The sequence below is a fragment of the Pseudophryne corroboree genome (assembly GCF_028390025.1).
Source record: "Pseudophryne corroboree isolate aPseCor3 chromosome 3 unlocalized genomic scaffold, aPseCor3.hap2 SUPER_3_unloc_2, whole genome shotgun sequence".
Lineage (NCBI taxonomy): Eukaryota > Metazoa > Chordata > Amphibia > Anura > Myobatrachidae > Pseudophryne > Pseudophryne corroboree.
Genome location: NW_026967508.1, coordinates 1,072,323 through 1,099,614, shown reverse-complemented (window position 1 = coordinate 1,099,614; position 27,292 = coordinate 1,072,323). Strand labels below are relative to the sequence as shown.

Sequence of the window (27,292 nt, the reverse complement as noted above, 5' to 3'; positions counted from 1 at the left end):
CATCCGTTATATGATTATAGCTATTAAGGATGTGTTGCACATCACAGAGGAAACCCCAGTACCTGACAAGAGGGTTCATATGTATGGGGAAAAGAAGCCGCAGGTGACTTTTCCGCCCTCACACGAGCTCAATGAGTTATGTGAAAAGGCTTGGGGATCTCTAAATAAAAAAACTCCAGATTTCCAAAAGGATTCTTATGGTGTATCATTTCCCGCCAAAGGACAGGTTACGCTGGGAATCTTCCCCTAGGGTGGACAAAGCTTTGACACGCTTATCCAAAAAGGTGGCCCTGCCGTCACAGGATACGGCTACCCTCAAAGATGCTGCGGATAGAAAACAGGAGGGTATCCTGAAGTCCATTTATACACATTCAGGTACCTTACTGAGGCCGGTAATCGCGTCGGCCTGGGTGTGTAGTGCTGTAGCAACATGGACGGATACCTTATCTGAGGAACTTGATACCTTAGACAAGGATGCTATATTAATGACCCTGGGGCATATTAAAGACGCTGTCCTTTATATGAGAGATGCTCAAAGAGACATTAGCCTACTAGGTTCTAGAATAAATGCAATGTCGATTTCTGCCAGGAGGGTACCGTGGACTCGGCAATGGACAGGCGATGCCGACTCAAAAAGGCACATGGAGGTTTTACCTTATAAGGGTGAGGATTTGTTTGGGGAGGGTCTCTCGGACCTGGTCTCCACAGCTACGGCTGGAAAATCACATTTTTTGCATATGTTTCCTCACAGCCTAAGAAAGCACCGTATTACCAAATGCAGTCCTTTCAATCACAGAAAAACAAGAAAGTCTGAGGTGCGTCCTTTCTTGCCAGGGGCAGAGGAAAGAAGCTGCACAACACAGCTGGTTCCCAGGAACAGAAGTCCTCCCCGGCTTCCACTAAATCCACCGCATGACACTGGGGCTCCACAGGCGGAGCTAGGCCCTGTGGGGGCGCGTCTCTGAAATTTCAGCCACAAGTGGGTTCACTCCCAGTTAAATCCCTGGGCAATAGAAATTTTGTCTCAGGGATACAAGCTGGAATTCGAGGAGATGCCCCCTCACCGATACCTCAAATAGTGTTAACTGCAATTCACAAATTGTATCTTCAACAGGTGGTGGTCAAGGTTCCCCTTCTTCAACAAGGAAAGGGTTATTATTCGACCATTTTTGTAGTACCGAAACCGGACGGTTCGGTCAGACCCATATTGAATTTAAAATCCCTGAACATGTACCTGAAAAGGTTCCGGTTCAAGATGGAATCGCTGACAGCGGTCCATTGCAAGCCTGGAAGGGGGGGATTTTATGCTGTCTCTGGACATAAAGGATGCATACCTTCATGTCCCCATTTATCCACCTCATCAGGCATACCTCAGATTTGTGGTACAGGATTGTCATTACCAATTTCAGACGTTGCCGTTTGGTCTCTCCATGGCTCCGAGAATATTTACCAAGGTAATGGCGGAAATGATGGTACTCCTGCGGAAGCAAGGGGGTCACAATTATCCCATACTTGGACGATCTCCTCATAAAAGCGAGGTCAAGAGAGCAGTTGCTGATAAGCGTAACACGTTCTCTGGAAGTGTTGCGGCAACACGGCTGGATTCTGAATATTCCAAAGTCGCAGTTGGTTCCTACGACTCGTCTGCCTTTCCTGGGCATGATTCTGGACACAGACCAGAAGAGGGTTTATCTCCCGATAGAGAAAGTTCAGGAACTCATGACACTGGTCAGGGACCTATTAAAACCAAAACAGGTGTCGGTGCATCACTGCACTCGAGTCCTGGGAAAGATGGTGGCATCATACGAAGCCATTCCCTTTGGCAGGTTCCATGCGAGGACTTTTCAATGGGACTTACTGGACAAATGGTCCAGATCACATCTTCAGATGCATTGGTTAATCACCCTATCCCCCAGGGCCAGGGTGTCTCTTCTGTGGTGGCTGCAGAGTGCTCACCATCTCGAGGGATGCAGATTCGGCATTCAGGACTGGGTCCTGGTGATCACGGATGCAAGCCTCCGAGGGTGGGGAGCAGTCACACAGGGAAGAAATTTCCAAGGTCTGTGGTCAAGTCAGGAGACTTGCCTTCACATCAACATCCTGGAACTAAGGGCAATTTACAACGCCCTAAGTCAAGCAGGGACCCTGCTTCGCAGTCAACCGGTTCTGTTTCAGTCAGACAACATCACCGCTGTGGCTCATGTGAACCGACAGGGCGGCACAAGGAGCAGGGTGGCAATGGCAGAAGCCACCAGAATTCTTCGCTGGGCAGAGAATCACGTAAGCGCACTGTCAGCAGTGTTCATCCCGGGGGTAGACAACTGGGAAGCAGACTTACTCAGCAGGCACGACCTCCATCCGGGGGAGTGGGGACTTCATCAAGAAGTCTTCGCGCAGATTGCAAGTCGGTGGGAACTGCCACAGGTGGACATGATGGCATCCCGCCTCAACAAGAAACTACAGAAGTATTACGCCAGGTCAAGAGACCCTCAGGCGATAGCTGTAGACACCCTGGGCACACCGTGGGTGTTCCAATCGGTTTATGTATTTCCTCCTCTTCCTCTCATACCCAAGGTGTTGAGAATCATAAGAAAAAGAGGAGTGAGAACAATACTCATTGTTCCGGATTGGCCAAGAAGGACTTGGTATCCAGATCTGCAAGAAATGCTCACAGAGGACCCGTGGCCTCTTCCTCTAAGACAGACTTGTTACAACAAGGGCCCTGTCTGTTCCAAGACTTACCATGGCTGCGTTTGACGGCATGGCGGTTGAACACCGGATCCTAGCGGAAAAAGGCATTCCGGATGAGGTCATTCCTACGCTGATAAAGGCTAGGATGGACGTGACAGCTCAGCATTATCACCGTATATGGCGGAAATATGTTGCTTGGTGTGAGGCCAGGAATGCCCCTACGAAAGAATTACAGCTGGGCCGTTTCCTTCGCTTCCTATAGTCAGGGGTGACTTTGGGCCTAAAATTGTGTTCCATTAAGATCCAGATTTCGTCCCTATCCATTTTCTTTCAAAAAGAGCTGGTTTCTCTACCTGAAGTTCAGACGTTTGTGAAGGGAGTGCTGCATATTCAGCCCCCTTTTGTGCCCCCAGTGGCACCTTGGGATCTTAACGTGGTGTTGAGTTTCCTGAAATCCCACTGGGTTGAACCACTCAAAACGGTGGAATTGAAATATCTCACGTGGAAGGTGTTCATGCTATTAGCCTTGGCTTCGGCTAGGCGTGTGTCAGAATTAGCGGCTTTGTCACATAAAAGCCCCTATCTGGTTTTCCATGCGGATAGAGCAGAGTTGCGAACCCGTCCACAATTCCTGCCAAAAGTGATTTCATCTTTTCATATAAACCAACCTATTGTGGTGCCTGTGGCTACTACTGACTTGGAGGATTCCGAGTTGCTTGATGTGGTCAGGGCTTTGAAGGTTTATGTAGCCAGAACGGCTAGAGTCAGGAAAACAGAATCTTTGTTTATCCTGTATGCTTCCAACAAGCTTGGTGCGCCTGCTTCAAAGCAAACTATTGCTCGCTGGATCTGTAACACGATTCAGCAGGCTCATTCTGCGGCTGAATTGCCGCTGCCAAAATCTGTTAAAGCCCATTCCACTAGGAAGGTGGGCTCATCTTGGGCAGCTGCCCGAGGGGTCTCGGCATTACAGCTGTGCCGAGCGGCTACTCGGTCAGGTCCAAACACTTTTTCAACGTTCTACAAGTTTGATACCCTGGCTGAGGAGGACCTTGAGTTTGCTCATTCGGTGCTGCAGAGTCATCCGCACTCTCCCGCCCGTTTGGGAGCTTTGGTATAATCCCCATGGTCCTTACGGCATCCCCAGCATCCACTAGGACGTTAGAGAAAATAAGATTTTACTTACCAGTAAATCTATTTCTCGTAGTCCGTAGTGGATGCTGGGCGCCTGTCCCAAGTGTGGACTTCTTCTGCAAATACTTGTATATAGTTATTGCTGCAATAAGGGTTATGTTATGGTTGCATCAGGGTTGAACTGATGCTCTGTTGTTGTTCATACTGTTAACTGGGTAAGTTTATCACAAGTTATATGGTGTGATTGGTGTGGCTGGTATGAGTCTTGCCCTGGATTCCCAAAATCCTTTCCTTGTACTGTCAGCTCTTTTGGGCACAGTTTCTTTAACTGAGGTCTGGAGGAGGGGCATAGAGGGAGGAGCCAGTGCACACCAGTATCCAAATTCTTTCTTAAAGTGCCCTGTCTCCTGCGGAGCCCGTCTATTCCCCATGGTCCTTACGGAGTCCCCAGCATCCACTACGGACTACGAGAAATAGATTTACCGGTAAGTAAAATCTTATTCTCTCTTCACAGCAAGCTGCAGAGACGCTGGTCCTGGCCCTTCACTTCTGTCTCAAGTAACAGGGAGCAAAAGCAGGGGGGGCACAGCATATTTGGCGTTGTATTTATTTACATATAAAAGGGTTTTTGTATATTCCTTCAGACCGGGTGAGGCGCTGGGTGTGAGCTGGCAAACTCCCTTTCTCATACGTCCTAGAGCAGGAGTGGCCAACCAGTCAGAGACAAAGAGCCCAGAAAAATATGTTAGGTACGTCAAAAAGCCAACATCGAACCGAAGGCGCGCATGCAAAAATGGGATGTGGCCTTGTGTCTTCTAGGCCACGCCCCTGGTATAAAATACATTGAAAAGCCAGATCCAACATAAAATACATTGAAAAAGCCACTTCCACATAAAAATTGTAAAATCCAGATCCACATAAAATATATTGAAAAATCCAGATTCACATAATACACTTCAGCTCCCCCATGTGTCACTCCAACCAGCACCCTCCTGTCACTCCAACTAGCACCCTCCTGTCACTCCAACTAGCACCCTCCTGTCACTCCAGCCAGCACCCTCCTGTCACTCCAGCCAGCACCCTCCTGTCACTTCAGCCAGCACCCTCCTGTCACTTCAGCCAGCATCCTCATGTGTCACTTCAGCTTCCCCCAATTCATGCTATTGCAGCAGTCTCTTATGTGTCCTCTGTTTGCTGGTGGGTGGCTCATCTCTAGTATCTGTCTCCTTCAGTTCTAAGTCCATGTAGTGCTGCTGCGTGTTTTTCTGGAGAGCAGTGGTTACCGGATCTGCTGTGGTCATGTGACTTTGTGTGTTAGGAGCCACATTTGAAGAAAGAAAGAAAGAGCCGCATGTGGCTCAAGAGCCACAGGTTGTCCACCGCTGTCCTAGAGGATGCTGGGGACTCCAAATGGACCATAGGGGTATAGACGGACACAAAACAGGGGAGCTCTCCTGAGTTTCTCTGCTTCTTAGGCTACTGGACACCATTAGCTCCAGAGGGTCTGATCACTTGGTATATCCTAGCTGCTCGATCCCGGAGCCGTGCCGTCATCCCCCTCACAGAGCCAGAAGAAAGAAGCCGGCTGAGTAAAAGAAGCAAAGAAGACTTCATAAAGACGGCAGAAGACTTCAGTCTTCAGCGGTCGCGCTGCGCGCCATTGCTCCCACACACAAGCGGCACTACAAGGGTGCAGGGCGTGGGGGGGGGGCGCCCTGGGCAGCAATAAAACCTCCATATCAGGCTGGCACAAGAGGTATACAGTGCATAGGCACTGTATACAGACCCCCGCCAGGGTAAAGAAAGCTAAAAAATAGCGGGGCTGGAGCGCGCCATTAATGGGGCGTGGCTTATCCCTCACAGCTCTACACAACACCATTTTCTTATCACAGCGACGCTGGCCCTGCCAAAAGCACTGCTGATATCACAGTGAAAAACAAGGGGGGGGGGGGGGGGCACAGTGGTTTAGTGTGTTATATGTATAAGAAAAGCACAATATATAAGGAACATGGTGTAATAGAGCTGAGAAACATCTTCTGTGTTTCCCTTACATAAAATAATCAGTGTAATGTCGGTGGGTGGTTAGTACATGTGTGTCGGCATGTCAACGGCTGAGTACTCTGTAAAAAATGTCTCAGTCGGCACCACCGACGCCTGATGCTACTTGGTTCATGAAAATACGTATCAACATGTCAGTAGATGTATAGCTTTCACAAGAGAAAACTATATGGGACATACAGACGTGTGTGGCTGACCTTGTCGGCACCAACAAATCTGACTGGGTAAACATTGCATGATACTGTGATACTTGATGGTGGCGGCTTACTAGGCCATCCTGTTTGGCAGTTTTCATGCCAGAGTTTTTCAGTGGGACCTGTTGGACAAGTGGTCCGGGTCCCATCTACACATGCACCGGAAGATATGCCTATCTCCCAGGGCCAGGATTTCTCTCCTGTGGTGGCTCCAAAGTTCTCACCTCCTAGAGGGTTGCAAGTTCGGGATCCAAGATTTGATCCTGGTGACCACGGATGCGAGTCTCCGAGGTTGGGGAGCGGTCACACAGGGAGAAAATTAAGAGGGAAAATGGTCGAGCCAAGAGGCTTGTTTGCACATAAACATTCTGGAATTAAGGGCCATTTACAACGGCCGTGTACAAGCGGAACTGCGAAAAAAAGAGAAATTTCCTGACTGACATCTTACTATTAGACGTGTTTTAAAGACTCCATCTGGTACGCATTTATATTATCTCAAGTGTCAATTCACACTTTTAAGAACTTACTGCACCATAGGCGCTTGTTCTTCTCCACCCTCTTTTTGCTACAGAATTTATGCCATATACCTTTGGTACACTGAGGAACGGAGCAGCCACCCTGAAGAGTGGAAGGTGCTGATAAAGACTTAATCAAGCCTATTAAACTGTGATTTCAGCCATTTGTGGCTACCTTACTAGCAAATTCAAAAAACTATTCGGAGAAGGATTTCTCATTACGGTCGATCCCTAAAGAAGCGCACGAGTCTATACATCTTTTCTATATATTCATGTATGTAAGAACATTAAACCAGAACTCAGATTGAATACACCAGGCTGAGTGTGTGAATATTTGATTTCTCCAGCTGGCTGCACGGCACATATTTTATTCACAGGTAGTTCTGAATGCAAGACAGGCTGTTGTTGGAGTCCTCTCAGAGAAGGCTAAGGCTAAAGGAGGTTTACCGCCAACATTTTCATGGTGCCGAAACCCGGGAAGCCAAGAAGTTGAAGTTGAACCGTTTAAACCGCGGTAAGTAACAAATTGATTGCGATTTTCGCCAATTGTTTCTTTACGTGTTTTAACGTCTGTGTCAGAAGTGTCAGTTTTCTCTGTTCAACTCAAGCGCTTCCTAGTAAAAGCCTTGCCTCTTTTGTATCAGAACAGTAATGTAAATATATGTCTAAAATGTAAGAATGTATTGATTTTGAAAGCTCATATGGTTGTGGGTGTTGTACTGTTAGTTTAAAGTGGATTGCGCAAGGTCCTCATGGGTCAGTAAATATTACATTTGTTGTACGCACTGAAAAAGATATATCAGGTTTTAAAAGGTGTAAGGGACAGCAAGAAGATGTTTATGGTAAAACTGTGGGTTATATGAAAGGTATATTAACAACAGGATGTCATGGTTTTGTTAATCTAAGGGAAGGCAAGGACTTGCGCCAGACACTGAAAGAACCAGAACCTGAAAGATTCTTTTGTCCCTATTCTGTCAGACCCACCAGATTGAGATATACCTTGATAACGGAAGATTGTGAGTCCACCCATAAGGAAACTGAATGATTACAGGTGTATGTAATCAGTAGGACAGAGGTAAACCTGTAGTGTTCAGGAAACCCATCTTTACAATAATCAACATAGAGTACTGAAATTGTGTAACTCATATCGGAGAGAGAAGTGTTGATAAGTTGGCAGAAGGCAGGATGGGAACCTCTAATAGCAAGGGTGAATTAACCCCTGTAGAAATAGTTAAACAGGAGGTGGGACCACATGCAGTTAAAGATATAGCCAAGGTATTTAAAAGGGGAGGATTTCCTCCATATGGGGAATTTAACACTGACAAATGGAGAAAGTTTAGAATCTGTAATAGGGAATGGATAGAGAAACGCAAGGAAGGGGATCAGGTTTATATTTGGCTAACAGCAAGTGAGAAATGGGAGCAGGAGGAGGAAAGGAAGAAGAAAGAGAGGGAAGATGACCAGCATATGACGGTCTGTTTAGCAACTACAGGAACGAACCAGGGCCATAATGTGCCAGTTATTCCCAATCCGCCCCCTCCTCCACCTGTAATACCAGTCCCAGTATCTACACTAGTCACAGATCCACCCCCTTACCCCGCAAATCTGGGAACCCCAGGGCAACCTCCTATAGTATGGAACCAGTACCCTGATTTAACTAAATGTCCCCAATGTGCATCTCTGTTGGAACCAGAGAGGATGACATGTCCCAACTTTACACCCTAGATAGGAACAGGCCACAGAACTACATTAATGATAAATAGACTGAAACCGTACAACCTACCTGGTCAAGGGGAAATGCATTCAGGATCCCAATTGTCTCATAAAGACAAAATAAAAACGGAGAAAGGGGAGACTGGGAACAAGAAATGTATTTACACTGAAGTAGAAAATGGAACTCTTCAAATGCATGAAATTGAGGAAGAAGATGAATCAGAAAACTTAAATGTTCCTGTTTGTTACCCAGTACGTACCTTTGCCTATGTCAATCCAAGAGGAGGACAGGCTATATTAGCGAATGAGGAGGGATATGTTCAAGGAGGACAGAATAATTTTAGACCACAATTTTTTACAAGAGAACAACATACCCCTTTTTCAGGAATGGAAGTTACAGCCATAATAAAAGATAGCCCAGATCCCTACAAACAGCCAGGACGGTTTGGGTTATATATGGAGACTATGTGTTATTAACATTCCGCAGCATGGGTAGATGTGGAACAAATATGTAAAAATAAATTAGCAGAGGGTGATCTAAGACAGATTAAGGATATGGCAGCTTATCAAGCCACTGATTATCATGAACAGATAGAAGATGTACTAGAAGCACAAAGGAAAACTATAGCCAGTGGACCACAATTTGTGGCACGCCTAAGGAGATGGTGTTATTTAAGAAATCAAAGGTATCCAAAAGCCATTGGACCACAAGGAGAACAACCGTTTAGAAGTTACCTCTGTAAAATTAAGGATATGGTCCGAAATGAAGGTTTGGACCCAGAAGCAGAAGCAGGAGAAAGGATGGTCAGATACAGAGTATTGGAAGGTTTAAGACCAAATCTAAAACAGAAATTAATTACTAGTACTCCTGCATATAGGTCTACGCCTATGGATCAAATTCTGGATACGGTAGAGGCCTTAGAAGATCTGGAAAAGGAGAAATAGGTAGCCAAATCCAAAACAGTCTACCTGGTCACAGAAGAAGGCTCAAAGAAAAAAATTAGAAGGGGAAGGAAGAGCCATGATCAAGCCCGAATCGGGAAAATGCTTCCGGTGCAAGAAACCAGGACATTTCAAAAGAGACTGTCGCACATATAAGAGTTGGATAGAGAAAAGGGGCAATCAAGCCCCCAAGGATAAGTCAGACTGAAGTCCCGGCACCCCAGTACCAATGATACTCCCGATGAACCCCCCGACAGAATGGAAGATGGGTTTATTAAAGTCAAACTGCCAACGGGAGAAAATGTTTCCTGCCTGTTTGATACTGGGGCAAGCCAATCAGTTATAAGACAGGAAGAAGTACCAGCACACCTCATTAGAGGAAAACCAGTGACAGCAAAGGGATTAAGTGGAGAAAAGATCCAGCTGAGGAAAACTAGGATCCTCAATGTACAAGTACAAGGACATCCACATGAAATCCCAGTAGAGTTCCTAGTATCTCCCACCTGCCCAGTCAACTTGCTGGGAGCAGATTTGCTGCAGAAACTACAAGCAAGTATTCTGTACAGAGGGCACAAGGTGATATTCAAGACAGCACTATCACCCACAGACTATGATCAAGTGCAAGCCGCTATACAGATATTTCTAGCAACCACCGCAGAAGAGGATGAAGAAGAAACCCCAGAACAAATTAAAACCTGGCGAGGATGGGGAGTTCCAGACAAGGTATGGGCAAAAGGAAAAAGATGTTGGAACCATGAAGGTCCAACCTGTGAAGCTATCAATCAAACCAGGAACTGTACCAGTAACTATAAAACAGTACCCCTTAAACAAGGAACAGACAGCAGGAATAGGAGTACAGATCAAAGATATGCTTGCACTTGATGGACAGCAATATTGCTGGACAAGACTTCCTCAAGGAGGAGCTACAAGCCCATCAGAGTTCACAGAAGCCATGGCCACAGTCTTGAAGAAATGGGCACCTGAGTATCCAGAAGAAACTCATCTACTGCAATATGTGGATGATCTACTACTAGCAACTGCTACCAAACAGCAATGCCAAGAAGAGACAATATCATTGTTAAAGTTTCTTGTAGATAAAGACTGCTGAGTGACACAAGCCAAGCTGCAATTTGCCCAGAAGGTGATATTCCTAGGACACTGAATTTCTCAAGAAACACGCCACCTTACAACAGAAAGAATAAAAGTTATACTGAATGCTCCAAATCTACAGACCTTAACACAGAAAAGAGCCTTTCTAAGTTTGGTGTCCTATGTCAGAGACTGGATACCAGGAGCTTCAGCCCTTATGCAACCACTGTATAATGCCAAGAAGACTGCTACAAACTCCCAAGAAGAGAAAGAGACACAATGGGTGGCAGTTAAGCAGATGAAGGAAGCCATATGTTCAGCTCCAGCCCTGGGACTCCCAGACTACACAAAGCCTTTTACCTTGTTCTGTCATGAACATAGGGGTCATGCAACAGGAGTCCTGACACAGGAGGTCGCTTATTATTCAGCAGCGCTGGATGGAGTGATGCAAGGATCACCAACCTGCATAAGGTCAGTAGCAGCTGCAGCCATCCTAAAGGACAAATGTGCAGATGTTGTGATAGATCACACACTTATCATACAATTTTCACATGCAGTCACAGAAATACTGCAACAGGCATCTACAAGACATCTCAGCACAGCAAGGCTGACAAAATATGAAGTAGCCCTTCTATCAGCAAGCAACCTTACTATTAAGAGATGTACCACTCTCAACCCTGCAACTTTACTACCTCTTAAAGATGAACCTGACGGTTCAAAAGGAGGGAAAGATGAAGAAGTACAGCCAGAGGAAAGAACAGAACCATACCCGGAACAAGAACATGACTGTATAGCCCTCATGGAGGAATAAATACAGCCAGATTGGAAGATTGATGACAGACCGATACATAATATAACATTTTTATTTTTTACCGATGGTTCTAGTTATTATGTTCAAGGATACAGGGTGGTGGGGTATGTAATTGTTTCTCCGCATGAAGTCTGGGAGAACAGAAGTTTCCTTACAGCAGCAGGTAAACTTATAAAGAATGGGCATCTAATACAAAGACAAACAAGAGCATTGAAACTGCCCAAACAAATGGCAGTCATAAAGACCAAAGCACATACTAAGGAAGAAACAGAAGAAAGCAAGGGTAATGCATATGCGGATGCAGAAGCAAGGAAAGCAGCCCTAAAGAACAAACATGAACCAGCCATTTATGTTCAGGAAGAAGCAGAAGAAGTGAACATAAAGACTCTCATCAAGCTACAAGAACAAGCAAAAGCAACACAAGACATGGGAAAAGATGGGAGCCAAAGCAACCTGTTTAGGGTTATGGAAGAAAGAAGACAAATGGTGCTTACCAAGAGCACTATACCCACCTATGCTACATGTATCCCATGGATCAGATCACAAGGGAAGAGAACAAATGACTAGGCTGGTACAGGACTATTGGGTAGCACCAGGATTCTATGTGGCAGCAAAGAACTTTACGGATCAATGCTGGATATGTGCAGAGAACGATCCAGGAAGAAGAACAAGGACAAGCTTTGGCCAAACACCACAAGCTTATTTTCCTTTCCAGAGACTACAAATTGACTGTATACAGATGCCAAAGCATGGAACATATGAATATGTTCTAACCTACACAGACATTTTTAGCAGATGGCCAGAGGCGGGTCCGGTAGCAAAAGCAAATGCTATCTCTACTGCAAGGAAAATAATAGCAGAAATAGTATGCAGATTTGGGGTTCCAGTAGTAATAGAACGTCTGAATGGGACCCTAAAGCTTAAAATACAAAAGGCCATGCAAGAGACAGGGAAAGCATAGGTAAAGTGCTTGCCCTTAGCATTGTTTGCAGTTAGAACACCAGGCAAGGAAACAGGGTACTCACCTTTATGAGATTTTATTCGGGACAAAACCCAAGACAGGGTGTTATTTGCCCTAGGAACTGCAGCATAAACATGGAAATATGACAGAGTATATAAAGCAGTTGAATGAACACCTAACTGAAATACATTCTCAAGTTTTATCCTCAGGACCTGAAAGAGCTTATCTTGAACAACACAGCATCCTGATTGGCGATTGGGTCTACCTAGAAAGACACGTGAGAGGAGCACTTGAGCCCAGATATGATAGTCCTTTCCAAGTGTTGCTAGTGACACCCACCTCGGTGAAACTCGAGGGTCGAGACGCGTGGGTGCATGCATTGCACTGCAAAAAGACCAAGATCACTATTAAACCCCCAGGAAAGTAATAACTATGAATTTACTTGGACCTATGCCTGATAGGTCCCTGTGGGGGGTTATTTGGGATCCGCAATGTTGGTTGTTGCAATTGTATTTACTGTACATTTGGTAAACACGCCTGTAAGTCAAAGCCCTACTCTAGCCCCTGAGATAAGTACGTAAAAATACCCTGTAACCATGAATAAATAACCCTGAAGTGTAAGAAAGACATGCAGTGTGGCCAATACCACTGTGTGCAAAAATGGAAGGCAGGGATAAATGTTTGTGTGAGTGTGGACAGGAACCACTGGAAATAGCAATGGAATGTCAGACTAAATGTAAATTTGATTACAGTACATGGGGAATATACTTTGCAAGGTTACAGACATGTTGGAAGTGTTACCCAGAAAACAGTTTGAAATGGACATGTATGACTGGATGTTGGACAAGGCCCTCCCTGCATAAGAGTAACGAATGGGCATGGCTGTTAGAAGCCAGGCAAAGAGAGGGCAGTAAGAAAAAATGCAGGAAATAGAAGATATAAAACAGCAGTTTGTGAGAAAGGTGGAGGAATCATCATGGACATGGGGAGACTGGGATTTTGGATGGTTAAACCCTGCAAATTTGGTTCAAGGGGATTGGAGGATGGTTAATATGCATTGTTCTCCTAATTGCAAAAGTAAATGGAGTATGTTTGTTGGTATATGTACTCATACGTATTATTCTCTGTTGTATTTCATGCACTTCGAAAAAAGTAAAACGCAAGATAAACAAAAAGAAACTTGCTAAACACGTAGGATTCGAGCATACAGAGGAAATGGATGAACGTGACCAAGATGAATATGATGATATTGAATCATGTAATGACAGACCACCCGTCTACAAAAATGAAAGCAATCAAAAAAGACTGTAAAAAGGACTCTTATGCATCTATGCCTTGTGACTATTTTGTCTGTACGGGATGGTTATTACCCTCCCCTGGCAATAGGCCCAGGGAGACAGACGTACTTGACCAGGTCATCGCCTGGCCTGCTCGGCGAAGTAGGGTAGCGAGGTATAGTGTGATGTCTTTTTGAGAATCAAAAGGAGGGAAAATGAGGAAGGTAGATGGGCAAGCATTAGTATGATTCTGCAATAAAGCCAATGTTACTCCATTTTGTTATATTCAATACATTATAAGCTTACTTTAGCATTAATATATGATATGCTTAAATATGTTGGGGAAAAAAGAAAAGTATAGAAAGATGAAATATTCAGTTAGCAAAGAGAGGAACTTGTGGGTAAGCCATATCTGATAGAGATAAAGAAAAGAACAAGACCGTTATCAGGAAGAGGACACAACCCTGAGGTTAAACTGTAAACTCCTCTGAGTTTTTTTCAAGTATATATTCATGTATGTAAGAACATTAAACCAGAACTCAGATTGAATACACCAGGCTGAGTGTGTGAATATTTGATTTCTCCAGCTGGCTGCAAGGCACATATTTTATTCACAGGTAGTTCTGAATGCAAAAGACAGGCTGTTGTTGGAGTCCTCTCAGAGAAGGCTGAGGCTAAAGGAGGTTTACCTCTAACACCTCCAGCTCTAATCAGTGCCATTTTCTCTAACGTCCTAGTGGATGCTGGGGACTCCGTAAGGACCATGGGGAATAGACGGGCTCCGCAGGAGACATGGGCACTTTAGGAAAGAATTTAGATTCTGGTGTGCTCTGGCTCCTTCCTCTATGTCCCTCCTCCAGACCTCAGTTTGAATCTGTGCCCGGACGAGCTGGGTGCTGTTCAGTGAGCTCTCCTGAGCTTGCTGTAAGAAAGTATTTTGTTAGATTTTTTTATTTTCAGGGAGCTCTGCTGGCAACAGACTCCCTGCATCGTGGGACTGAGGGGAGAGAAGCAGCCCTACTCTTTGAAGCTAGGTCCTGCCTATGAGGCTACTGGACACCATTAGCTCCAGAGGGATCGTACACAGGATCTCACCCTCGTCGTCTGATCCCAGAGCCGCGCCTCCGTCCCCCTCGCAGAGCCCGAAGACAGAAGCCGGGTGAGTATAAGAAGCAAGAAGACTTCAAAATCGGCGGCAGAAGACTCCAGTCCTTCACATGAGGTAACGCACAGCACTGCGGCTGGGTGCCATTGCTCCAAACACACCTCACATACTCCGGTCACTGTAAGGGTGCAGGGGAGGGAGGGGGGGGGGCGCCCTGGGCAGCATATGGACCTCTGTTGGCAAAAGTACTCATATATACAGTTGGGCACTGTATATATGTATGAGCCCCCGCCACAAAGATATGTATTTTAGCGGGATAGAATCCCGCCATCGAGGGGGCGGGGCTTCTCCCTCAGCACTCACCAGCACCATTTTCCCTCCACAGCTCCGCTGAGAAGAAGCTCCCCAGGCTCTCCCCTGCAGTTCACGGTAGAAAAGGGTAAAAAGAGAGGAGGGCCACATAATTAGGCGCTAAAAACACAATATACAGCAGCTACTGGGTTAACATTAAGTTACTGTGTTATTCCTGTGTTATATAGCGCTGGGGGGTGTGCTGGCATACTCTCTCTCTCTCCAAAGGGCCTTGTGGGGGAACGGTCTTCAAAAAGGGCATTCCCTGTGTGTGTGTGGTATGTCGATACGCTTGTGTCGACATGTCTGACGAGGAAGGCTATGTGGAAGCAGAGCGGGAGCAAATGAATGTGGTGTCTCTGCCGACGGCACCGACACCTGATTGGATGGATATGTGGAAGGTTTTAAATGACAATGTTAATGCCTTACATAAAAGGTTAGAAAAAGCTGAAGCCTCAGGACAGTCAGGGTCCCAACCCATGCCTGATCCTATGTCGCAGAGGCCGTCAGGGTCTCAGAAGCGCCCACTATCCCAAATTATTGACACGGATACAGACATGGATTCTGACTCCAGTGTCGATTACGATGATGCAAAGTTACAGCCAAGATTGGCTAAATCCATCCGTTATATGATTATAGCTATTAAGGATGTGTTGCACATCACAGAGGAAACCCCAGTACCTGACAAGAGGGTTCATATGTATGGGGAAAAGAAGCCGCAGGTGACTTTTCCGCCCTCACACGAGCTCAATGAGTTATGTGAAAAGGCTTGGGGATCTCTAGATAAAAAAACTCCAGATTTCCAAAAGGATTCTTATGGTGTATCATTTCCCGCCAAAGGACAGGTTACGCTGGGAATCTTCCCCTAGGGTGGACAAAGCTTTGACACGCTTATCCAAAAAGGTGGCCCTGCCGTCACAGGATACGGCTACCCTCAAAGATGCTGCGGATAGAAAACAGGAGGGTATCCTGAAGTCCATTTATACACATTCAGGTACCTTACTGAGGCCGGTAATCGCGTCGGCCTGGGTGTGTAGTGCTGTAGCAACATGGACGGATACCTTATCTGAGGAACTTGATACCTTAGACAAGGATGCTATATTAATGACCCTGGGGCATATTAAAGACGCTGTCCTTTATATGAGAGATGCTCAAAGAGACATTAGCCTACTAGGTTCTAGAATAAATGCAATGTCGATTTCTGCCAGGAGGGTACCGTGGACTCGGCAATGGACAGGCGATGCCGACTCAAAAAGGCACATGGAGGTTTTACCTTATAAGGGTGAGGATTTGTTTGGGGAGGGTCTCTCGGACCTGGTCTCCACAGCTACGGCTGGAAAATCACATTTTTTGCATATGTTTCCTCACAGCCTAAGAAAGCACCGTATTACCAAATGCAGTCCTTTCAATCACAGAAAAACAAGAAAGTCTGAGGTGCGTCCTTTCTTGCCAGGGGCAGAGGAAAGAAGCTGCACAACACAGCTGGTTCCCAGGAACAGAAGTCCTCCCCGGCTTCCACTAAATCCACCGCATGACACTGGGGCTCCACAGGCGGAGCTAGGCCCTGTGGGGGCGCGTCTCTGAAATTTCAGCCACAAGTGGGTTCACTCCCAGTTAAATCCCTGGGCAATAGAAATTTTGTCTCAGGGATACAAGCTGGAATTCGAGGAGATGCCCCCTCACCGATACCTCAAATAGTGTTAACTGCAATTCACAAATTGTATCTTCAACAGGTGGTGGTCAAGGTTCCCCTTCTTCAACAAGGAAAGGGTTATTATTCGACCATTTTTGTAGTACCGAAACCGGACGGTTCGGTCAGACCCATATTGAATTTAAAATCCCTGAACATGTACCTGAAAAGGTTCCGGTTCAAGATGGAATCGCTGACAGCGGTCCATTGCAAGCCTGGAAGGGGGGGATTTTATGCTGTCTCTGGACATAAAGGATGCATACCTTCATGTCCCCATTTATCCACCTCATCAGGCATACCTCAGATTTGTGGTACAGGATTGTCATTACCAATTTCAGACGTTGCCGTTTGGTCTCTCCATGGCTCCGAGAATATTTACCAAGGTAATGGCGGAAATGATGGTACTCCTGCGGAAGCAAGGGGGTCACAATTATCCCATACTTGGACGATCTCCTCATAAAAGCGAGGTCAAGAGAGCAGTTGCTGATAAGCGTAACACGTTCTCTGGAAGTGTTGCGGCAACACGGCTGGATTCTGAATATTCCAAAGTCGCAGTTGGTTCCTACGACTCGTCTGCCTTTCCTGGGCATGATTCTGGACACAGACCAGAAGAGGGTTTATCTCCCGATAGAGAAAGTTCAGGAACTCATGACACTGGTCAGGGACCTATTAAAACCAAAACAGGTGTCGGTGCATCACTGCACTCGAGTCCTGGGAAAGATGGTGGCATCATACGAAGCCATTCCCTTTGGCAGGTTCCATGCGAGGACTTTTCAATGGGACTTACTGGACAAATGGTCCAGATCACATCTTCAGATGCATTGGTTAATCACCCTATCCCCCAGGGCCAGGGTGTCTCTTCTGTGGTGGCTGCAGAGTGCTCACCATCTCGAGGGATGCAGATTCGGCATTCAGGACTGGGTCCTGGTGATCACGGATGCAAGCCTCCGAGGGTGGGGAGCAGTCACACAGGGAAGAAATTTCCAAGGTCTGTGGTCAAGTCAGGAGACTTGCCTTCACATCAACATCCTGGAACTAAGGGCAATTTACAACGCCCTAAGTCAAGCAGGGACCCTGCTTCGCAGTCAACCGGTTCTGTTTCAGTCAGACAACATCACCGCTGTGGCTCATGTGAACCGACAGGGCGGCACAAGGAGCAGGGTGGCAATGGCAGAAGCCACCAGAATTCTTCGCTGGGCAGAGAATCACGTAAGCGCACTGTCAGCAGTGTTCATCCCGGGGGTAGACAACTGGGAAGCAGACTTACTCAGCAGGCACGACCTCCATCCGGGGGAGTGGGGACTTCATCAAGAAGTCTTCGCGCAGATTGCAAGTCGGTGGGAACTGCCACAGGTGGACATGATGGCATCCCGCCTCAACAAGAAACTACAGAAGTATTACGCCAGGTCAAGAGACCCTCAGGCGATAGCTGTAGACACCCTGGGCACACCGTGGGTGTTCCAATCGGTTTATGTATTTCCTCCTCTTCCTCTCATACCCAAGGTGTTGAGAATCATAAGAAAAAGAGGAGTGAGAACAATACTCATTGTTCCGGATTGGCCAAGAAGGACTTGGTATCCAGATCTGCAAGAAATGCTCACAGAGGACCCGTGGCCTCTTCCTCTAAGACAGACTTGTTACAACAAGGGCCCTGTCTGTTCCAAGACTTACCATGGCTGCGTTTGACGGCATGGCGGTTGAACACCGGATCCTAGCGGAAAAAGGCATTCCGGATGAGGTCATTCCTACGCTGATAAAGGCTAGGATGGACGTGACAGCTCAGCATTATCACCGTATATGGCGGAAATATGTTGCTTGGTGTGAGGCCAGGAATGCCCCTACGAAAGAATTACAGCTGGGCCGTTTCCTTCGCTTCCTATAGTCAGGGGTGACTTTGGGCCTAAAATTGTGTTCCATTAAGATCCAGATTTCGTCCCTATCCATTTTCTTTCAAAAAGAGCTGGTTTCTCTACCTGAAGTTCAGACGTTTGTGAAGGGAGTGCTGCATATTCAGCCCCCTTTTGTGCCCCCAGTGGCACCTTGGGATCTTAACGTGGTGTTGAGTTTCCTGAAATCCCACTGGGTTGAACCACTCAAAACGGTGGAATTGAAATATCTCTCGTGGAAGGTGTTCATGCTATTAGCCTTGGCTTCGGCTAGGCGTGTGTCAGAATTAGCGGCTTTGTCACATAAAAGCCCCTATCTGGTTTTCCATGCGGATAGAGCAGAGTTGCGAACCCGTCCACAATTCCTGCCAAAAGTGATTTCATCTTTTCATATAAACCAACCTATTGTGGTGCCTGTGGCTACTACTGACTTGGAGGATTCCGAGTTGCTTGATGTGGTCAGGGCTTTGAAGGTTTATGTAGCCAGAACGGCTAGAGTCAGGAAAACAGAATCTTTGTTTATCCTGTATGCTTCCAACAAGCTTGGTGCGCCTGCTTCAAAGCAAACTATTGCTCGCTGGATCTGTAACACGATTCAGCAGGCTCATTCTGCGGCTGAATTGCCGCTGCCAAAATCTGTTAAAGCCCATTCCACTAGGAAGGTGGGCTCATCTTGGGCAGCTGCCCGAGGGGTCTCGGCATTACAGCTGTGCCGAGCGGCTACTCGGTCAGGTCCAAACACTTTTTCAACGTTCTACAAGTTTGATACCCTGGCTGAGGAGGACCTTGAGTTTGCTCATTCGGTGCTGCAGAGTCATCCGCACTCTCCCGCCCGTTTGGGAGCTTTGGTATAATCCCCATGGTCCTTACGGCATCCCCAGCATCCACTAGGACGTTAGAGAAAATAAGATTTTACTTACCAGTAAATCTATTTCTCGTAGTCCGTAGTGGATGCTGGGCGCCTGTCCCAAGTGTGGACTTCTTCTGCAAATACTTGTATATAGTTATTGCTGCAATAAGGGTTATGTTATGGTTGCATCAGGGTTGAACTGATGCTCTGTTGTTGTTCATACTGTTAACTGGGTAAGTTTATCACAAGTTATATGGTGTGATTGGTGTGGCTGGTATGAGTCTTGCCCTGGATTCCCAAAATCCTTTCCTTGTACTGTCAGCTCTTTTGGGCACAGTTTCTTTAACTGAGGTCTGGAGGAGGGGCATAGAGGGAGGAGCCAGTGCACACCAGTATCCAAATTCTTTCTTAAAGTGCCCTGTCTCCTGCGGAGCCCGTCTATTCCCCATGGTCCTTACGGAGTCCCCAGCATCCACTACGGACTACGAGAAATAGATTTACCGGTAAGTAAAATCTTATTCTCTCTTCACACCAAGCTGCAGAGACGCTGGTCCTGGCCCTTCACTTCTGTCTCAAGTAACAGGGAGCAAAAGCAGGGGGGGCACAGCATATTTGGCGTTGTATTTATTTACATATAAAAGGGTTTTTGTATATTCCTTCAGACCGGGTGAGGCGCTGGGTGTGAGCTGGCAAACTCCCTTTCTCATACGTCCTAGAGCAGGAGTGGCCAACCAGTCAGAGACAAAGAGCCCAGAAAAATATGTTAGGTACGTCAAAGAGCCAACATCGAACCGAAGGCGCGCATGCAAAAATGGGATGTGGCCTTGTGTCTTCTAGGCCACGCCCCTGGTATAAAATACATTGAAAAGCCAGATCCAACATAAAATACATTGAAAAAGCCACTTCCACATAAAAATTGTAAAATCCAGATCCACATAAAATATATTGAAAAATCCAGATTCACATAATACACTTCAGCTCCCCCATGTGTCACTCCAACCAGCACCCTCCTGTCACTCCAACTAGCACCCTCCTGTCACTCCAGCCAGCACCCTCCTGTCACTCCAGCCAGCACCCTCCTGTCACTCCAGCCAGCACCCTCCTGTCACTTCAGCCAGCACCCTCCTGTCACTTCAGCCAGCATCCTCATGTGTCACTTCAGCTTCCCCCAATTCATGCTATTGCAGCAGTCTCTTATGTGTCCTCTGTTTGCTGGTGGGTGGCTCATCTCTAGTATCTGTCTCCTTCAGTTCTAAGTCCATGTAGTGCTGCTGCGTGTTTTTCTGGAGAGCAGTGGTTACCGGATCTGCTGTGGTCATGTGACTTTGTGTGTTAGGAGCCACATTTGAAGAAAGAAAGAGCCGCATGTGGCTCAAGAGCCACAGGTTGTCCACCGCTGTCCTAGAGGATGCTGGGGACTCCAAATGGACCATAGGGGTATAGACGGACACAAAACAGGGGAGCTCTCCTGAGTTTCTCTGCTTCTTAGGCTACTGGACACCATTAGCTCCAGAGGGTCTGATCACTTGGTATATCCTAGCTGCTCGTTCCCGGAGCCGTGCCGTCATCCCCCTCACAGAGCCAGAAGAAAGAAGCCGGCTGAGTAAAAGAAGCAAAGAAGACTTCATAAAGACGGCAGAAGACTTCAGTCTTCAGCGGTCGCGCTGCGCGCCATTGCTCCCACACACAAGCGGCACTACAAGGGTGCAGGGCGTGGGGGGGGGGGGCGCCCTGGGCAGCAATAAAACCTCCATATCAGGCTGGCACAAGAGGTATACAGTGCATAGGCACTGTATACAGACCCCCGCCAGGGTAAAGAAAGCTAAAAAATAGCGGGGCTGAAGCGCGCCATTAATGGGGCGTGGCTTATCCCTCACAGCTCTACACAACACCATTTTCTTATCACAGCGACGCTGGCCCTGCCAAAAGCACTGCTGATATCACAGTGAAAAACAAGGGGGGGGGGGGGGCACAGTGGTTTAGTGTGTTATATGTATAAGAAAAGCACAATATATAAGGAACATGGTGTAATAGAGCTGAGAAACATCTTCTGTGTTTCCCTTACATAAAATAATCAGTGTAATGTCGGTGGGTGGTTAGTACATGTGTGTCGGCATGTCAACGGCTGAGTACTCTGTAAAAAATGTCTCAGTCGGCACCACCGACGCCTGATGCTACTTGGTTCATGAAAATACGTATCAACATGTCAGTAGATGTATAGCTTTCACAAGAGAAAACTATATGGGACATACAGACGTGTGTGGCTGACCTTGTCGGCACCAACAAATCTGACTGGGTAAACATTGCATGATACTGTGATACTTGATGGTGGCGGCTTACTAGGCCATCCTGTTTGGCAGTTTTCATGCCAGAGTTTTTCAGTGGGACCTGTTGGACAAGTGGTCCGGGTCCCATCTACACATGCACCGGAAGATATGCCTATCTCCCAGGGCCAGGATTTCTCTCCTGTGGTGGCTCCAAAGTTCTCACCTCCTAGAGGGTTGCAAGTTCGGGATCCAAGATTTGATCCTGGTGACCACGGATGCGAGTCTCCGAGGTTGGGGAGCGGTCACACAGGGAGAAAATTAAGAGGGAAAATGGTCGAGCCAAGAGGCTTGTTTGCACATAAACATTCTGGAATTAAGGGCCATTTACAACGGCCGTGTACAAGCGGAACTGCGAAAAAAAGAGAAAAACTACCAGATGGTAATTCTCTCCAGGCGCTGATTGGAGAGGTTCAACACAGCACCTATATATAGAGGTTGGTCAGACCTCTCAAAAAGCAAACAAATAGAAATAGAAAAATAGCGCTAATTGGTCATAGATGAGATAAGTAGGTCAAATTACATACCGTATTTAATTCATAATAAAAATCAATATAACATCCATATGGAATAGCAATAGGTATTATATAAAACTTGTTAAAAAAAATAAGCCCTAGTAGGAAAATAGAGCAAAAACTCCCATACGTATTGATCTGGCAATGATGGAGATGATAGGACCTGTTCCTATAATTTAGTCCCCTTCAAAAGTCCATGGACCCAATTAATAGTCAAACGTCGACGATGATATTTACCACAGAGGTATCCAAGGGTAATTAAGCAGTTCGGCAATCCGCAGTATTGCAGTTCCTTGATAAAGTAGAAAAATAGGCAGTGTCCACAGTTCAATTGGTATACCTCCAATGTGGGCCTCTAAAGTTGCAATGGACTTGGTTCAGGTCGTCAGATCTCCGAAAAGTGGAAGTCCAGGGAGTAATGCAGGAGAGCAGCTCACACCAACGCATTTAGTAGTGTTCACACGACTTTTTCAAGGTGCTCACTAGGCTGTAAACAGGGGTTTATATACCCAAACAATATGGCTGCTCATTTGCATAAATAATTTAAATTGACCATCTCATCTCATAATATGACCCATTTAATGACAGACATTAGTATATAATCAGAGACCTCTACTACCAGATGTGTATATTAAAAAGAAGACCCTAAAACTCCAAAATTATATATTTATTTTTATTTAGGGTGGTCACATGACCCTTTGTGGATGCCTTACATGGGCTGTAATGCCCAAACTCTGGAGTGGATCGGATGTATTTATACTGAATAAATAGTAGTAATACTTACTAAATGGAGAGAGATCCGGCCCGCTACTTAGTATATTAATGCGGGTTCCCCTCCCCCTCACCCGCATCGTCAACATTGTTAATTAGCGGAGATGACGCGACGGGATGGGATCCGATCGAGTCATCTCATGTCAAATAGACATGATGGCTTCTCACCTCAACAAGAAGCTTCAGACGTATTGTTCCAGGTCGAGGGACCCTCAAGCGATAGCAGTGGATGCACTAGTGACACCGTGGGTGTTTCAGTCGGTCTATGTGTTCCCTCCACTTCCACTCATCCCAAAGGTGTTATGGATCATAAGAAGAACAAGGGTTCAGACGATACTCGTTGTTCCAGATTGGCCACGGAGGGCCTGTTATCCGGATCTTCAGGAATTGCTCATAGGAGATCCCTGGCCTCTTCCTCTAAGAGAGAATCTGTTACAGCAGGGGCTGTGCGTGTTCCAGGACTTACCGCGGTTGCGTCTGACGGCATGGCGGTTGAACGCCAAATCTTAGCTCGTAAGGGTATTCCCAGAGAGGTCATCCCCACTCGGCTGAAAGCTAGAAAGGAGGTAACGGCGAAGCATTACCACCGTATTTGGAGAAAATGTGTGTCTTGGTGCGAATCCAAGAAGGCTCCTACAGAAGAATTTCAGCTGGGTCGGTTTCTCCATTTTTTGCAAGCTGGTGTGGAGGCGGGCCTAAAGTTAGGATCTATTAAAGTGCAGATTTCGCCCTTATCAATTTTCTTTCATAGGGAATTGGCCTCGCTTCCAGAAGTACAGACTTTCGTGAAGGGCGTGCTGCACATACAACCTCCATTTTTGCCCCCAGTGGCACCGTGGGACCTTAACGTGGTATTACAGTTCTTTTGGTTTGAACCTTTGCAAAAGGTTGAGTTGAAATTTCTCACTTGGAAAGAGGTCATGCTATTGGCCTTGGCATCCGCGAGGCAGGTTTCGGAATTGGCGGCTTTGTCTCACAAAAGCCGCTATTTGGTTTTCCATGTAGATAGAGCGGAATTGAGGACTCGTCAACAATTCCTACCAAAGGTGGTTTCTTCGTTTCACATGAACCAACCTATTGTAGTTCCTGTGGCTTCTGAAGCCTTGGATGATTCAAAGTCCCTCGATGTGGTCAGAGCTTTGAAAATGTATGTAGCCAGAACGGCTCATATCAGGAAAACTGAGGCGCTGTTTGTCCTGTATGCTTCCAACAAGATTGGGGCAGACTATTGCACGCTGGATTTGTAATACGATTCAGCATGCTCATTCTATGACTGGTTTGCCGTTACCGAAATCGGTGAAAGCCCATTCCACTAGGAAGGTGGGCTCATCTTGGGCGGCTGCCCGGGGTGTCTCGGCGTTACAACTTTGCCGAGCAGCTACTTGGTCGAGTTTAAACACTTTTGCAAAATTCTACAAGTTTGATACCCTGGCTGATGAGGACCTTATGTTTTCTCAATCGGTGCTGCAGAGTCATCCGCACTCTCCCGTCCGGTCTGGAGCTTTAGTATAGAGTCCATGGTCCTTTTGGAGTCCCCAGCATCCTCTAGGACAAAGGAGAAAATAGGATTTTAATACCTACCGGTAAATCCTTTTCTCTTAGTCCGTAGAGGATGCTAGGCGCCCGTCCCAGTGCGGACTCTATCTGCAGTACTTGTTATTAGTTGTTGTTTTTGTTACACAAGGGTTGTGTTTGGTTCAATCATCCTGTTGCTGATTTTTTGGTTCATACCGTTAACTGGTTAGTTAAATGCCATTTTGTACGGTCTGTTGTGGTGTGAGCTGGTATGTGTCTCACCCTTAGTTAACAAAAATCCTTTCCTCGAAATCTCCGTCTCCCTGGGCACAGTTCCTATAACGGAGGTCTGGAGGAGGGGCATAGAGGGAGGAGCCTGTTTACACCCATTTAAAGTCTTAAAGTGCCCATGTCTCCTGCGGATCCAGTCTATACCCCATGGTCCTTTTGGAGTCCCCCGGCATCCTCTACGGACTAAGAGAAAAGGATTTACCGGTAGGTATTAAAATCCTATTTTAAGGAAGGTAGAAGCTGTCCGGAAGAGATATGGAGAGACAGATAGGTCGGAAATGCTCACACAGAGATGGAACGCAGGGAAAATTGAGGGATATCAGTGTCCGCATGATTATGGGTTTTAACAGCCAACATAAACAGGTTGAAAAGATTGTTAGAAAACATTGGGAAGTTCTTACCCATGATCCTCTTCTCAAATGTTATATTGATGAGAAACCTCATTTTGCGTACCGTAGGGCCAAAAACCTCAGAAATAGTCTGGTTAATAGTGTTTTACCTATTGAACCAACAAGTAAGATCGTATCCAAAGGTTTTTACTGCTGTGGTACCTGCAGCATGTGTAAAGTATGCAAAAATACCACAGTACAAATCAAATGAAACGGAAAATATATAAAATGGAGGATTTTATTAGCTGTCACAGTAAGGGTTGCATTTACATGTTGGAATGTTCATATGGTAAACAGTATATTAGGAAGACCAAGCGTCAATTAAAATGATTAGCAGAACATGTCCGCAATATACGCATAGCACTAATTACACATAATGTATCGATGCACTTTAAAGAGACACATGCATGTGACATAAAACACCTAACCTTTTGTACTGGGATTAGACATATTAAACCAAAATGGAGGAGGGATACTTTTGATGAGGATTTGGCCAAGGCAGAAATTAGGAGTATATACCTATTGAAAACTATGGTCCCTAAAGGGTTAAATGTGGAATTTGAGGTGAAGTGGTACTAATAGGATATTGTCTAATATTTACCTGTTCTTTCATATATTATGTATGTCACCCTCTTGTGTTAGATTACAAACAAAATCTTTGTATTTAGATTTTAACACTTTATTTATTTTTATGTAATCTATTTGAGATTGGACATCATGAATATTGGCCGGTCCACTTATCAGAAAGATGATCCTCCACCTACATCTATCCATATCCGCAGTGAGTAGCGGAACTCGTCCTACATGGGAACCAAATGTGATGAGCAAACATTGGAGGCAGAAAACGGTGGACTGTGCGCAATGTTACGGCATGTTTGATGTAGTTACTGGAATTGACACGCCAGAACTATGGAGCATGCGGTTTAAGGAGATCCTGGCTTGCGTTCCACAGGACGGAAGACTTGGGAAATGGCGGTGGTTTATAATCAAAGACTTTTATGGACTCAATAAACATCACCCATACATCACACACCAGCGGTCCCGCTTAGTGTAATGACTGGCAGACGTATTTAAAGACAGTCAGGAAAGAAATTATATACACCCATTATGGAGTCCGGATGTTTGAAACCCTGCCTACTATGTTGTCATTACTTAATGCGTCAGTTGTACTAGACAAGAATTTTATATATTGTGGGAAAGTACAATGGTATTTTTAGAACATAGAAGGTATTGTAGTAGGTAATATTTTTTAGATTTGCGAGATGCCTTAACACATGATTCAGTGCTGTCAATCATCGTTGACTGAGTCATGTGACTGGGTATGGGAGGTATAAATATGGTCACCAGAGGAAGAAGTCTTCACACTTTGAGAAAGGAGCAATGCGAAACCCGTTAGTGGACTGTGGAGGCAGGGCTGGAGACCCCCCTACTAAGACCAGCAGGGACACGTAAGATATTTTTTTTAGCAATAGGGTTTCTATGTTTCCTATATATCCGGAGCTAGGAGACCATTAACCATTTGTTTTGTCCTCTACTGGTCTTGGGTTGGTGTCTCCAGTCAAGGAAGGGAATACACTTCCCGACATTTCCACTTTAAAAATCAATGCACTTTTTTTTGAGCTGCTATGTTATTTTTTACATTTTGCTGAGTTTTAAATTTTTTGGGGGTTGTTACAACCACTAATTTGTATGGATTTGTTTTGTCCTGGTGGTCTACTTCACTATGAGAAGTATTTGAAGCTGCATTAAGAAGCTGGCTGAGAATCAATCCCAATACCCTCTGATATAAAAGAAACCTTTATGTGAATATAGGGGACCTACATAAGGTCAGTGTCATGACAATTTGAGTTGTGTATGATATCAGTCTGGTTAAAAATCCAATCCTGGATTAATCCAGTGGAATACAAAGTAACCTTTATGTGGACATATAGGGCATTTGCCTAAGGTCAGTGGCGTAGTGGAACCCACTCTTTCAAGCTCATAGGTTATCAAAGAATCTTATCATTCATTTCTTTACCCTATTTCTCTACATGGGAGGACCAGGAATCGATGCTCATTGAAAACTAAGAGAGACACTGCATTTGCATTTCCATACCACAGTTTGGGAATAAATATATTACTCCTCCGGGGGGGTGAGAAGAAATCCCGTCGGCGGCGGAAACTCCACGCTAAAATAAATAGCCTCAGGAGCAAACTCCTGGCGCTGTTCAATTTCAACAG

The 27,292-nt window shown here is 45.8% G+C and overlaps 1 long non-coding RNA gene across 1 annotated transcript; it reads left to right on the top strand.

The window, feature by feature from the left end:
* Positions 1 to 6,519: 6,519 nt before the first annotated feature.
* LOC134983599 (uncharacterized) lies at positions 6,520 to 13,931 on the top strand. The gene is made up of 3 exons (XR_010191667.1): positions 6,520 to 6,866; positions 6,970 to 7,106; positions 12,306 to 13,931. It is a non-coding gene; the product is annotated as an uncharacterized LOC134983599 (long non-coding RNA).
* Positions 13,932 to 27,292: the final 13,361 nt, after the last annotated feature.